At 43.1% G+C, this 15,249-nt stretch overlaps 1 long non-coding RNA gene across 3 annotated transcripts in view; it reads right to left on the bottom strand.

Annotated features, from left to right (window-relative positions):
* Positions 1 to 11,361, bottom strand: part of LOC107967768 (uncharacterized) — a 90,096-nt gene extending 78,735 nt beyond the window's left edge. For 2 of the 3 annotated variants that reach the window (XR_010148335.1, XR_010148334.1), the window contains exons 1-2: positions 10,580 to 11,361; positions 8,289 to 8,507 (exon numbers count right to left, since the gene is read on the bottom strand). This is a non-coding gene — a long non-coding RNA (uncharacterized LOC107967768). The remainder of the gene's footprint in view (positions 1 to 8,288; positions 8,508 to 10,579) is intronic. The other variant, XR_010148336.1, reaches the window with a different exon arrangement.
* Positions 11,362 to 15,249: the final 3,888 nt, after the last annotated feature.

Here is a 15,249-nt window from a genome sequence, read left to right as displayed (position 1 = left end):
TGACCTGATATGTGGGGTGTTAAAGAATGGGGTTGGGTAGTCAGTCTTTAGGGGGCTGCAGTCTGAGTCGACCCTCTCCTGGTTTTAGCTCTTGAAGGTGTGAAGAATGATTCTCTAGAGCCTATCTCATGTTTGGTCAATACCATCCTGAAAAAAGGTTGACATAGATACTAGCACCTAGTTTGCCCCTACTTCCTGGCTGAGCCAAATGATCAGTAGCTTCCTCAAAGCTCTGGTCTCAAAGCCCCAGAAAGAAAGAAGCGCCTTTTCTTGTTTTTATTATTTTTTTTAGAGACAGGGTCTCACTTTGTTGCCCAGGCTGGAGTACAATGTCATGATCATGGCTCACTGCAGCTTTGAACATCTGGGCTCAGAGAAATACTCCCACCTCAGCCCCCTGAGTAGCTAGGACTACAGGCACACCACCACATTTTTTAGTTTTTGTAGAGATGGGGTCTCACTATGTTGCCCATGCTGTTATCAAACTCCTACGCCTGGTGAGGAGGGGCCAAGATAGCCTATTAGAAGCAGCTGCAGTCCATGGCTCTCATGGAGAGGAATGAAAATAGCAAGTAAATTCAGCACCCTCAACTGAAATATCCAAGTTCTCACATTGGGACTGACTAGGCAAACAACTCAAACCACAGAGAACAAAGAAAAGCAGGGTGGGGTGACAGCCCACCCAGGAGCGGCACAGAGGCAAAGGAACCTCCATCCCAAGCCAAGGGAAGCAGTGAGTGGTTGTGCAACCCCACCCAGGAAACCATGCTTCTCCCATGGATCTTTGCAACCTGTGGATCAGGAGATCCCCTCGTGAGACCGTGTCACCAGGGCCTTGGGTCTGATACACAGAGTTGTGTGGAGTCTCAGCAAAGCAGCTGCACAAGCACACACAGAGACCCAGGAGCTTTATATACTCCAGCCCCAGGAATCTTGGCAAGGTGGGAGATCTGTCCAGACATTCCCCTAGGAAGGGGGCTGAATCCAGGGAGCCAAGCAGTGTCATTCTGCAGGCCCTACTTCCAGGGCACCTCACAAGTTAAAACCCACTGGCTTGGAATTCCAGCCAGCCAGTGGCAACAGGCCAGAGACTACCTAAGATGGGACCAAGTTCCTGTGGGGAGGGGCAGCCACCATATCTGTGGTTTGGTCAACTCAGCCATTACATCCTGCTGGCTCTGGAGAGTCTAGGCCATCAAGATGAGGAAAAGTGCTGCCCAACCCCAATGCAGCACACCTGCTCTACCAAAAAGCAGCCAGACTGCTTCTTTAAGCAGGTCTCTGATCCCATTCCTCCTGACTGGGTTAGACCTCTCAATAGGGTTCTCCAGACACCTCATACAAGAGCATTTGGGCCAGCAACATGTCATACCCTCTGTGACAGAGCTTCCATAGGAAGGTGCAGGTTGCCATTTTTGCTATTTTGCAGCCTTCACTGGTGATAGCTCCAAGTACAAGAAAGGTCTGGAGCAAACCCCCAGAAAACCACAGCAGCCCTAAGGAAGAGTGACCTTCCTGTTAAAAGAAAAACAACAAACAGAAAACAACAACTACTACAATACCAACAAAAGGATCCTACAAAAACCCTATTCAAAGGTCAGCAACCTGAAAGATCAAAGGTAGATAAGCCCACAAAGATGAGAAAGAATCAACACAAAAACTCTGAAAACTCACTGAAAGAGCCAGAGTGCTAGTTCTCCTCCAAATAACTGCAACATCTCTCCAGCAAGAGCATAGAGTTGGTCTGAGGCTGAGATGGCTGAATTGACAGAAGTAGGCTTCAGAAGGTGAGTAATAATGAACTTCAATGAGCTAAAGAAGCATGTTGTAACCCAATGCAAAGAAGCTAAGAATCATGATAAAACAATACCAGATCTGATAATCAGAATAGCCAGTTTAGACAGGAATATAACCAACCTGATGGAGCTTACAAAACACAACAAGAGATCTTCAAGTGTAATCACAAGTATCAATAGCAGAATAGACAAAGCAGAGGAAAGAATATCAGAGTTTAAAGACTATCTATCTAAAATAAGCTAGGCATACAGGATAGAGAAAAAAGAATAAAAAGAAATGAACAAAATCTCCAAGAACTATGGTATTATGTAAAAAGACCCAACCTGTGACTGATTAGGGTATATGAAAGAGATGTGGGGTGGGAAATGGAACCAAATTGGAAAACATACTTCAGGATGTCATCCAAGAGAACTTACTCAGCTAGCAAGACAGGTCAACATTCAAATTCAGGGAATCCAGAGAACTCCAATAAGATACTTCATGAAAATCAACCCCAAGACACATAATCATCAGATTCTTCAAGATGAAAATGAAAGAAAAAATGTTCAGGACAGCCAGAGAGAAGGGCCAGGTCACCTACAAAGGGAATCCCAACAGACTAACAATGGACCTTTCAGAAGAAACCCTACAAGCCAGAAGAAATTGGGAGCCAATAGTCAACATTCTTAAATAAAAGAATTTCCAATCCAGAATATTATATCTGACCAAACTAAGCTTCATAAGTGAAGGAGAAATAAGATGCTTTTCAGACAAGAAAATGCTGAAGGAATTTGTCACCACCAGGCCTGTCTGGCAAGAACTCCTGAAGGAAGCACTAAATATAGAAAGGAAAAACCATTATCAGCCACTAAAGAAACACACTGAATTACACAGACCAGTGACACTATGAAGCAACCACATAAACAAGTCTGCAAAATAACCAGCTAGCATCATGATGACATGATCAAATTCACACGTGACAACAGTAACCTTAAATGTAAATGGACTAAATGCCCCCAAATAAAAGACATAGAACAGCAAGCTGGATAGAGCCAAGACTGATTGGTATGCTGCTCTCAAGAGACCCATCTCACATGCAAAGAGACACATAGGCTCAAAATAAAAAGGTGAAGGAAAATTTATCAAACAAATGGAAAACAGAAAAAAGCAGAGGTCACAATCCTATTTTCTGACAAAACAGACTTTAAACCAACAAAGATCAAAAAAGTCAAAGAAGGGCATTACATAATGGTAAATGGTTCAATTCAACAAGAAGAGCAAACTATCTTAAATATATATGTACCCAACACAGGAACATCCAGATTCATAAAGCAAGTTCTTAGAGATCTACAAAGAGGGTTAGACTCCCACACAACAATAGTAGGAGACATTAATATCCCACTTACAAAATTAGATCATCAAGACAGAAAATTAACAATGATATTCAGGACCTGAACTCAGCTCTGGATCAAGTGGACATGATATACATCTACAGAATTCTCCACCCAAAAACAACAGAATATACATTCTTCTCAGTACCACATGGCACTTACTCTAAAATTGATCACATAATCGGAAGTAAAACACTCCTCAGGAAATGCAAAAGAGCTAAAATCATAACAAACAGTCTCTCAGACTACAGCACAATCAAGATTAAGAAATTCAATCAAAACCACATAACTACATGGAAATTGAACAACCTGCTCATGAATGACTCCTGGGTAAATCATGAAATTAAGACAGAAATCAAGAAGTTCTTTGAAACTAGTGAGAACAAAGAGATAGCATACCAGGATTTCTGGGGCACAGCTAGGGCAATGTTGAGAAATTTATAACACTAAATGCCCACATCAAAAAGCTAGAAATATCTCAAGTTAACATACTAACATTATAACTAAAAGAATTAGAGAATCAAGAGCAAACAAACCCCAAGGCTAGCAGAATACAAGAAATAGCCAATGTCAGAGCAGAACTGAAGGAGATGAAGACACAAAAAAACCCTTCAAAAAAATCAGCAAATCCAGGAGCTGTTTTTTTGGGGGAAAAAAATAGATACAGTGCTTGCTAGACTAATAAAGAAGAAAAGAAAGAAGAATCAAAGAAACACAATCAGAAATGATAAGGGGGATATCACCACCAACCCCACAGAAATACAAACAACCATCAGAGAATACTATAAACACCTCTATGCACATAAACTAGAAAATCTAGAAAAATTGATAAATTCCTGGACACATATACCCTGCCAAGACTGAATCAGGAAGAAATTGAATCCCTGCATAGACCAATAACATGTTCTGAAATTGAGGCAGTAAAAAATAACCTACCAACTACAAAAATCCCAGGACCGGATAAATTTATAGCTGAATTCTACCACAGGTACAAAGAAGAGCTAATACCATTTCTACTGAAACTAGTCCAAAACATTGAAAAGGAGGGATTCTTCCCTAACTCATTTTATGAGGACAGCATCATCCTTATAACAAACCCTGGCAGAGATACAACAAATAAAACTTCAGGCCAATATCCCCGATGAATATCGATGCAAAAATCCTCAATAAAATACTGGCAAACCGAGTCCAGCAGCACATCAAAAAGCTTATCCACCATGATCAACTTGGTTTTCTCCCCATGGTTGGCTCAACATACCCAAATCAGTAAGTATGATTCATCACATGAAACAGAACTAAAGACAAAACCACACAGCTATTTCAATAGATGAAGAAAAGGCCTTTGATAAAGTTCAACATCGCTTCATGTTAAAAACTCTCAATAAACTAGGTATTGAAAGAACATACCTCAAAATAATAAGAGCCATATATGACACACCTACAGTTAATATTATACAGAATGGGCAAAACCTGGAAGCATTCCCCTTGAAAACTGGCACAACACAGGGATCCCTTCTCTCACCACTCCTATTCAACATAGTATTGAATTTCTGGCCAGGGCAATCGGGCAAAAGAAAGAAAGAAAGGGTATTCATATAGGAAGGGAGGAAGTCAAATTATCTTTGTTTGCAGATGACATGACCTTATATCTAGAAAACCCAATCATCTCAGCCCAAAACCTTCTTGAACTGATAAGCAACTTTAGCAAAGTCTCAGGATACAAAATCAATGTGCAAAAACCACTAGCATTCCTATACACCAGTAATAGGCAAATATAGAGCCAAATCATGAACTAATTCCCATTCACAATTGTTACAAAGAGAATAAAATACAGCTAACAAGGGATGTGAAGGACCACTTCAAGGAGAACTACAAACCACTGCTCAAAGAAATCAGAGAGGACACAAACAAATGAAAAACTATTTCATGCCCATGGATAGGAAGAATTAATATTGTGAAAATGTCATACTTTCAAGGAGCCCTTGAAATCACTGGGTTGGTTTTCTAGGGCTCCTGTAATAACACGCCACAAATGGCTGGCTTCATATAACAGAAATTTATTTTCTCAAAGATGTGAACTCTGGAAGTACAAAGTCCAGATGTTAGCAGGATTAGTTTCTACTGGAGGCTTTGAGGGAGATTCTGTTCCATGGCTCTCTCCTGGATCCTGGTGGTTCTTGGCAACCCTTGGTGTCCCTTACCTTGTAGATACACCACTCCAATCTCTGCCTCCACTTTTACATGACACATTCTTCCGTGTGTGTGTGTGTGTGTGTGTGTGTGTGTGTGTGTTTTCTTAAGAACAGCAAACATTGGATTTGGGAGGGCCCACTCTAATCCACTATGAACTTCCCTTAGTTTGGTTACATCTACAAAGACTCTGTTTGCAAACAAGGTCACATTTGAGGTTCTGAGTGGACATGAATTTGTCAACTCAGTTGGGAATGGACCAGTCCGAGGGCAAGATAAGATGTGGAACTAAGCAGGAAGGTTGAGTGCAGAGTTTTGAGAAAAGTGTAGTCAGGGCGAAGATCTAAGCAACATTGTTCTACTCCTTTGGAGGAGAAATTTTTCCTTCTTTTAGCTTCCTTCAGCCACTGTTGTGACCACCTCATCCCAATTCCTCTCTGCTCCTTCATAGTCCTTAAAGGTTAGAAGCATGGGCTCTGCACTTCTGTGTCCTGCATTTCTAGATCCTGGTTCTCTGGTTGGCCATGTGCCCTCAGAGACTTATTTCCCTCTACTTCAGTTTTCTCTGGGAAAAAGGGATGACAACAATACCAGGTTTATACAGCCATTTTGATAACTGAGCAATGTAATGTTTATAAAGTGCTTGTCTCAAAGGAGTAAGGTATGGATTCAGGTAACTTGCCTATTTTTGAGTTGTCTTTTTATTGATTTGACTTACTTTATGCTAATGTCAAGTGATACTTTGGCCTTCTCTTTAATTTCTATATTTTATTTACCCCACTGCCTCTTACAGATGGTACAATGGGTAGAAAGTCCAGATTGTGTCCAGAAACGCAGGCAATCCTGTATATTGAGGAGGGTGAATTGAGTTCCTTGATTTGGTCAGTAGTTGTAGTTTCCCACATGCCAGGACATGGTCCCTAGCAATGCCCCACAATGGTAGCTGCAGCATTCGCTCAAACAAGATGATGATGTCATGACATGAAATGGTCTCTCCTGGCTGTGGTCTAGTGTTTGCAACTGGTATCATCTGGTTCTGGCATTTGTTGCTCACACTAACATATCAATGATAGGCCTATATATCATCCTTTGGTCAAGTGAAGGCCCAGTTGATTCCTGGTCTCATTGGATGGTGCATTACAGGGCATGACACTACATCCAGGACATGCTCAGAGTGGCTTACTACCTGTCGATCTTAGTAAAGTCAAACCCTCTGAGCCTCAGTTTCTTCATCTATAAGTGGGGATGATATCTACCTCTTAAGACTGTGTATTAGGTTGTTCAGGCTGCCAGAACAAAATATCACAGACTAGTAGCTTAAACAACAGTTCTGAAGGCTGGAGGTCTAGGATCAAGGTCCTGTCAGGGTTGGATTCTGGTGAAGGCTCTCTTCCTGGCTTGCATAGGGTTGCCTTATTGCTATGTCTTCTCATGGCCTCTTCTCTGTGCACAGGCAGAAAAAGAGATATCTGGTGCCTCTTCCCCTGTTTGTAAGGACATCATATTAAGACCCAATAGATTAAGCGGCCCTATCAGGTTACGGGCCAATACTTATGACCTCATTTAACCTTTATTACCTCCTTATAGACCCTATCTCAAATAGTCATATTAGAGATTAGGGCTTCAACATGTGAATTTGAAATATATAACAGGCTGGGTGCAATGGCTCATATCTGTAATTCCAGCACTTTGGAAGGCCAAGGCGGGTGGATCACATGAGGTCAGGAGTTCAAGACCAGCCTGACCAATACGGTGAAACTCCATAAAAATACAAAAATTAGCCGGGCATGGTGGCGCATGCCTGTAATCCCAGCTACTCAGGAGGCGGAGGTAAGACAATCACTTGAACCCAGGAGGAGGAGGTTGCAGTGAGCCGAGATCGCGCTATTGCACTCTAGCCTGGCCAATAAGAGCAAAACTCTGTCTCAAAAAACAAACAAACAAACAAAAAACAAAATACATAACACAGTATTTTGAGGACTGCAGAACATAGATCATGCTCTGAAGATGGTAGCACTTTTGATGTGGGTCATAGTGGAGGTCAAGAAGGTTGTAGCAAATCAGGCTGATGAAGGAAAATCTGAACAGACAAGAGGACAAAGGTAAAACCCCTATCTTTGGAGAAGGACTGAACGTCAACACCAGATCCCCTACTTGGCAGCATCCATGTTTTGCTGCACTTCTATTTATACTTGAATTCACTGTTTAATAATTATCTCTGGTTTTCTTTCCTTGATGCCACCTTCTCCCTCCCTTCCTACTTTCAGTCAGCCACCAGATGTGCCTTACCTGCCTTCCCCACTATCTGATTAGTTCAGACCTCCGTCTTTGATGGCTTGGATTTGAACAGTAGCTTCCTGCTTTATCCAGTCCAATCCACTCTCACACTACAGACAGGCTGATTGTGTAAAATGTAGACTAGATCCTGTCACTTTCCTACTTGAAGGGTTTCAGTGACTACCTATGATTAAGACAAACCCAAATTTGCTAACAGGTTCACAGGGCCAACATTGTCTGCTCTAGCTCCTGCATGTCGCTCTGCCTGAGTGCTTGCCAACCCCACCTTTTTATCCTCTGACCCAGATGTCTCTGGGTCTCTGCCCATGCTGCTCTGCCTGCTCCTGTCTGCTCCCACACTCTTATACTTATACAACAAACACTTATTGAGATATACTCTATGCTAGTCACTGAAGATTTAGAGCTAAATGAGTACATACCATTTTTTCACATTTTTTACCATACTTTACATAATCATTTCCTTGAAATTGCTTTTTGAGTTAAACACAAATTGAGCCAGGTGTTTGTCTTTATAGAAATTTTAGCTCTAAAGAATTTATGGTAGATTATAATATGATCTACAGTATCAAACTGTAAAATGTAAAATATCAGGAAATAAAAAGAAATATATCATGAACCTAGTCCAAGACTCACTTTTCAGAGCTCAGGTTCCAAGCCACACAATCTGGAAACCTTTTTTTGGAGGTTGGGTGGGATCTAGCCCGTGTGCTCACAGGTGCCTGTTCCTCCTCTGCTGACAGTTATTCCACTAAGCTGAAGTTGCCTGTAGTCTCCCACATTAGACACTAAGCTCTGGGAGGCAGGGCGGCTGTGTCTGCAGTCTTGTTGTATCCCCAACACCCAGCACAGCACCTGACAAATGGTAGATGTTCAATACATGTTGGCTGAATTAATTATCGTTTTAAAATCATTTTTAATATTTGTGCATGTATGTTCACAACAGGCTTATTTACAATAGCTAAAAGATGGAAACAACCCAAGAGCTCACTGATGGATGAATGGATAAACATAGTGTGCTACGGATATAAGTGAAAATTATTTAGCCTTAAAAAGGAAAGAAACTCTAGCACACACTGCAACATAGAGGAACCTTGAGGATATTATGCTAAGTGAATTAAGCCAGGCACTAAAGGAGAAACACTGTATAATTCCTTTTATATGAGCTTCCTAGACTCATCAAATTCATGGAGATAGAGAGTTAAACAATGTTTGCCAAAGGCTAAGGGGAAGAGAGAATGGGGAGCTCATGTTTAATAGGTAGAGAGTTTCAGTTTGGGAAGGTGAGAATGTTCTAGAGGCATATGGTGGTGAATGCCATAGATCTGTAAACTTAGAAATGGGTAAGATGGTAAATTGTATGTTATGTGTATTTTACCACAATAAAAATGACCACACTGAAAATCTTGCTTATGATATTCCAAGTGAAAAAAATAAAACCTCCAGGTAGTACTGTAGAGAGAGAGAAATGGATCAGTGGGGTGTCTCCTGGTGACTGTGATCAAGATTCAGGAACCCGTGGTGGGCAGATCAGGTAAAGGCTCCCGCCTTAGTCAGGCTCATTGCCTCTGGACAGCCTCAGGTAACCCTCACAATTGCTCCAGACACTGCTGCTCATTTTTTAGTTTATTTCAATTGAGCTATTTAAAATGAACACTTAGGTTTACAGAAAACTCTACCCTTAGAGTATACTCACTAGGCTGTCTGCTAAGCAGGAGTGCATTGAAATAGGTTTCTCTGTAACTTCAGGAATAAAACATCATTAAAGCACCAGCAGCAGACTGTTTCCAAAAATGACAATATCTCCGTCTCCCACCTTGCAGGATTTTTGCAAGGAGAGCTTGTCTTTCCTCCCATCAAGTGGTGGCATCTCTTTCTCTTCCCCTGAGTCTGAGATTACAGAAATGATGTTGTGTAGGCTTCCAAGGCAATGTCATGACAATGTTTGTGCTCTCTAGGGGAGCCAGATGCATGCGATGAAGAAGCTCAACGTAAAAGACTGAATGAAGAGGCAGCACATGCGGTGAGGGAGGCCATGTGGGAGGCTGAACACTTGCTGTGTGAATGGCCTTCCAGCTCAGCCCAGCTGCCGTCCACCACGATTTCATGAGACACCCAGCCTGGTGCCACGTGGGACAGAGCAGGCCAACCAGGTCCTGCCCAGACCCAGAGAATCATTGGGTCATAATAATCATTGTTGTTCTAAGTCATAAGGTTTTGAAATGGCTTGATTTGCAGCAATATATAACCAAAACCATATCTTCTGCCAAATTAAGCATGAAGAGTGTAGAATTGTATTATAGAGAGCTCTAGTGCAGTGCCCCCTCCAGTTTATATTCACTGTAATACTATTAAATAAAAAGGGAAGAAATCCACCTACAGCTGCCTCATCCCAATGATTCACTTATTTTCCTTTTTTCGTTTCTAGCCTGTGGTGGTGGGCATACATAGATAAGCAACGCTGTGGTTATCAAGTACATAGCATTTTGTAGCTTTTCCTCTCAGCTTTATAGCATTTATTTGCACGCTCAACAAACACTTATTGAGATCTACTCTATGCTAGTCACTGAGGGTTTAGAGCTAAATGAGTACATACCATGTTTTCACATTTTTTTACCATACTTTACATAATCATTTCCTTGAAATTCCTTTTTGAGTTAAACACAAATTGAGCCAGGTGTTTGTCTTTGTAGAAATTTTAACTCTAAAGAATTTATGGTAGATTATAATATGATCTATAGTATCAAACCATAAAATGTAAAGTACCAGGAAATAAAAAGAAATATATTATTAACCTAGTCCAATAGAATTACTCTAACTAAATATGAAGCACTGAGATTTCAGCCAAGACAAACATATAGTGAATTATTCTCATTGCTTGATTAAAGCAAGCACATCATTCTCCTAATTGAAATGAAGATTCTTACCTCACCAAATGGGAAGAGTGGAAGGTGACTCCAAGGTGGGGAGGTGGAGGCAGCGCGTGTGGGCAGGTGTCTGCTCTTCAAAGGGCTTGACTGTGAAGAGGACAGAGTGTGTTGTGGATAGGGACGGTCAGAAAGGAGGCACTGTTCGGATGCTGATGGCAAGGTCCCGTTAGAGAGGCAGTGACAGGATTCAGGGAGCAGAGGGGCTAAGCAGTGGGGCAGGGTCTCTGAGACGGCCTGGGGATGGGATCGGGAACTCACAAGGGAAGACTGGCCTCCCCCCATGCGAAGGGTCGCTGCCCTTCTGCCTTGTGACAAGAGGGAAGAAAGATAAACACAGATGAAAATAGGTTAGTGGATTTGGAAGGAAAACGAAGGTGTTTCCTGGCTGCCAATGTCTATTTTTTTCCATTTAAATTAGGAGATGAAGGAGAGTGCGGGACAGAGCGGTTGGAGGTTTGAAAGGGATAGAAAATGTTCCCATGCTCCTTTTGTTGGATCTGCTGATGATCTATGCCGAGTTCAGACGGTTGGAAATCTGAATTCTGGATCGGACTGAAGGAAAAGATAGATTGGGCCATGAGTATCCCCAGGGCCTTGGCCCAATCTTCAGAGCAGGCTCCTGAACCCCAGGAAAAGCTGCCATCTAAACTGCTGTAGACTTGGGCTGCAGGTTCTCCAGCACCTGCTTTTCTGAGACTGGTGATTCATGAAGACCCTGGAGACAGGCAGAGGGCACAGCCAATGGCACCGCTCCAGAAGAGTCTGAGGGATGGAGAGGCAGTGGGCGGGACGAAGATTTCCGTTGTGTGTTTCCTTTGGGCGCGAGGCCTCATGGGATGGGAGGGAACCTGCGAAGCTCAGAACCGTGGCAGTGGGCCGGAGACTCAGCGGGCCAGGCAAGATCCAGTCCCGGAGAAAAGGGACAGCAGGGCTGTGTGGTGTCCAAAGGTGGACAGCCTTCATCAGAGGCTGAAACCTAGAGGGAGGAAGAACCACATCGTGGGAACACAAGGAGGGATATGGAGCTGAGAGCAGTGATGGGTCTAAACTTGAGCAGACTTCTTGGCAGCCATTCTCCCTATCTGACTCCAAATTTTCTGGCTTTCCTTCCCTCCTAGGTGTTGTCACAGTTCTTCTGGTCTGAGTGTGTGACTCTCCTGAGAGTCTGAGGAGATGGCTGCAGGAGCAGTGGCTGGACCCATCCCTGTGCTGTGCTTGGGCGTTGACAAATCTGCTGCTACATTAGTCGGTAGCAGTGGTTTGGCAGTGATTTGGCTTAATTGCCATATGCGGGGCAGTGGTGCATGTGGTCAGCATCCCCCAACTCACATCCATGAAGATTTCCGGTGCCATGGCAACATCCCCTACTGCTTTGAACGTGAAGACCTTCAGCCATTTTCGATTCACCCCAAATCTGAAGATCTTTAGCCATGTCTGGTCCAACTCCCTTGTGTTTGCAAGTCCAAACAACAGGACTCAGCAGGGAGCCCCAAAGAGTGGTAGACCTGGTAGACCTGGGCTGGCTGCAGCATACCTCAAGATAGATGGGTCAGTTCTGGGAGTAAGGCAGGATTCTAAGTACAGTGAAATTTAGTGGTTTGTTTCCACTGAACCTCATCCTCTCCTAGTGGGACTGGCCACACCATCCTCTTCCCATTGGGACTCATCCAGATTTATTTAGTCCTCGCTGGAGACTCAAGTGAGGTGTTAAGACTGAGCCCACACCTAGGAGCTTGGGGAATCCCACAGGGCAGAACCAAGGTAAACCTACCCGGCAAGTCTAGCAAAGAATTTTCCTTTCGAGAAGAATTATCTTCTCTATATTTAGGATTAGTGCTGGAGAAGCCAGAGTACAATTAAATAAATCTCAAGCTCTTAGTTCTAAGATTCTGAAAACTCTTCCAGATTTGAAGATACTGAAGGAAAGCTGAATGTCACAGTCTTCTGGTGAGGACCAAATTACATAGTCTGTGTGAAAGAGCTCTGCAATGTTATCAACAGCATGCCATCCACCCATAGACACTCTTAGCATCACTATATATAGAGAAAACTAGAACAGCAAATGTTTATTTACTTATTTTGAGACAGAGTCTCACTCTGTCACCCAGGCTGCAGTGCAGTGGCGTGATCTCGGCTCACTGCAACCTCTGCCTCTCGGGTTCAAGCAATTCTCCTGCCTCAGCCTCCTGAGTAGCTGGCACTACATGCGCACGCCACCATGCCTAGCAATTTTTTGTATTTTTTAGGAGAGACGGGGTTTCACCATATTGGCCAGACTGGTCTCAAACTCCTGACCTTGTGATCCGCCCACCTCAGCCTCCCAAAGTGCTGGGATTACAGGTGTGAGCCACTATGCCCAGCTGCAAATGTTTATTTTTTAAACAAGAAAACCAACTAAGGTAATCAGGAGTAGGCCCTGTCCCAGAGACAATATTTAGAGGAATACAAACATCATAATGCGAGGGAGAAAAGACTTTAAGAAGGGTGTTGTTCCTCCCAAACTTCAATCAGTTCAAAACTTGAAACTTGAAAGTCCTGTTAACAGGTAATGGTAGATACTGTACATGAAGAAACCTGAGCAGAAGAGGATTGTCACACAGGACAAGGTAAAGAGGGTGTAGACAGACATCTGCTTCCCCATGATTGCCTGTATAAGGCAGAGATAGGGGCTAGGGAAGCCATGGGTGCTGCAGTGGATGCTGGGTTGGCTCACCATAAGCAGGCGCTGAAACAGAAGGAACAGAAACACCCACCAGCTGCCATCCTGCAGGAGGAAGTAAAGGAGGTACAAAAGCAAGAGCATCTGAAAGTTCAGGATGGATTTCTTTGGAAAAGTGATGTGTTCCTGCATCACCACCACGGAGCCACCCTCCTCTTCACCTACTCCCAACTCCACTGACTTCCCCTTGACCTGTTTTTGGTGAAGCTGAGCCATGAAGAATTCCATAAGGAAGAGGAGGCCTATGAAGATAAAGATAAAGAAGTACAAAGTTCCTGTTATAGAATCGTAAAACCTTTTCTTTTTTTTTTCAAAACACACATTTGGAGAGGGGCAAAGATGGGGATTAGAATGACGACATTGCAAAGAAAGTATCATCAGTCACCTCATCCTGTACTATGTATATTCACTCCAAAAGTAATTTAAGTGCCTATCCTGTGCCTGAGGGTTGGGATCCTTCCAGGGATTCAGGGTGAGATGTACAGCAGGGGGCACCCAGGAACCCTGCCTTGCTGGGTACTCTCTGTGCTGCCGAAGTGAACATGATATTCCCAGATCACCTAGTTGAATGTATTTGGGATTTTCCTCTAGTGTAGTCTTGGTCCTGAGGCTGACTGTGCCATAAAGACCACAGGATGGCACCCAGTGATTTTATGCTTCCTGTGTCCATGCCTTTGTCCAATCCTTTCCTTTTGAGTGCAGGCAGAGACTGTGACTTGCTTCTAACCAATAGGATATGGCAAAGGATGTCATTTCTGTGTTCTCAGTATGTTATGTAGAAGTCCACTTAAGCAGACTAGAGCAAAAGACTCTCCGTCGCTGGCTTTGAAGAAGTAAGTTGCCATGTCATGAGAAGGTCAATGGCAAGGAATTTCATGCAGCTTCTTAGAGCTGAGAATTATCACCAGCTAACTGCCAGGAGAAAAATGGGGACCATGTTCATACAAATGCAAAGGAATTGACTTCAGCCAATAACTTTAATGAACTTTGAAGTGAATTCTTCCCCAGTCAAGCCTGCAGATGAGTATACAGCCTAGTGTATACCTTCATTATTGCTTGGTGAAACCATGGACAAAGGACCCATGCTTTGTCTTCCATATCAACTGTGAGATGATATATGAGTTGTTACAAGATGCTAAGTTTTTGGAAATTTGTTACACAGCATTGGAAAATTAATGCACTGACTCTGGAGCCACCACAATGGTACAAGAGTCAAGGGCTGAGTAACCTCAGCATTAGGCATACATGGAGACAATTCTTGGCTTCTTGCAAGATCTGGCCCAACCATATTTTAGGAGGCCTGAGCATGTTTTAGCAGAGAGTGCTTGAGACAGAGACCACTGCTGCTGTGGCTTCTGCCTCTTCTCCCTAGATAAGAAAGCTCCTGCATTCTTAGCCTTGGAAAAATGCTCATGGTTGTGAATAGATCCATCCTGTTTTGGATTTGGGCTCAGCAAGGTGGGACATGAAGTCCCAGAACCATCAATTGTATATGCAATTATAAGTAAGTGACCTGCTGGACTCCACAACCTCAGCAGGCACAAGGCTCAACAGTTGGAATTGCTTGCTGCCACTTCAATGCTCATCCTAGGCTAGGCATCTTTGTGCACTGAGTAAGCTGCACAACTATTTGAAGGGCCCTGGGAGGCCTCTCTTTGAAACTCAGTTGGGTTTGTGGGAAGGCCAATACCCTGTGGGTGAAGTTCTACCCAATGAATGTTTGTAGTTCTGTAGAAGACAGGTTACCTCTCAGAGCTGTGGGACACTTTAGGGGTGAATCAGAGCCAAATATTGCTGTATACCTAATGCCTATAATTAATTTTTGGTACATAGTAGGGACTCAATAAATATTTTTGGGGCACACAGACTGTAACCATAGGCTCTCAGAGAATCTTGATGTTGTTCCTAGGGTTTGTAGGTCATGGTAATGCTATTCTTAGGCAAGTTC

The sequence above is a fragment of the Pan troglodytes genome, chromosome 10 (assembly GCF_028858775.2).
Source record: "Pan troglodytes isolate AG18354 chromosome 10, NHGRI_mPanTro3-v2.0_pri, whole genome shotgun sequence".
Classification (NCBI taxonomy): domain Eukaryota; kingdom Metazoa; phylum Chordata; class Mammalia; order Primates; family Hominidae; genus Pan; species Pan troglodytes.
This window is presented reverse-complemented; position numbering and strand designations above follow the sequence as displayed.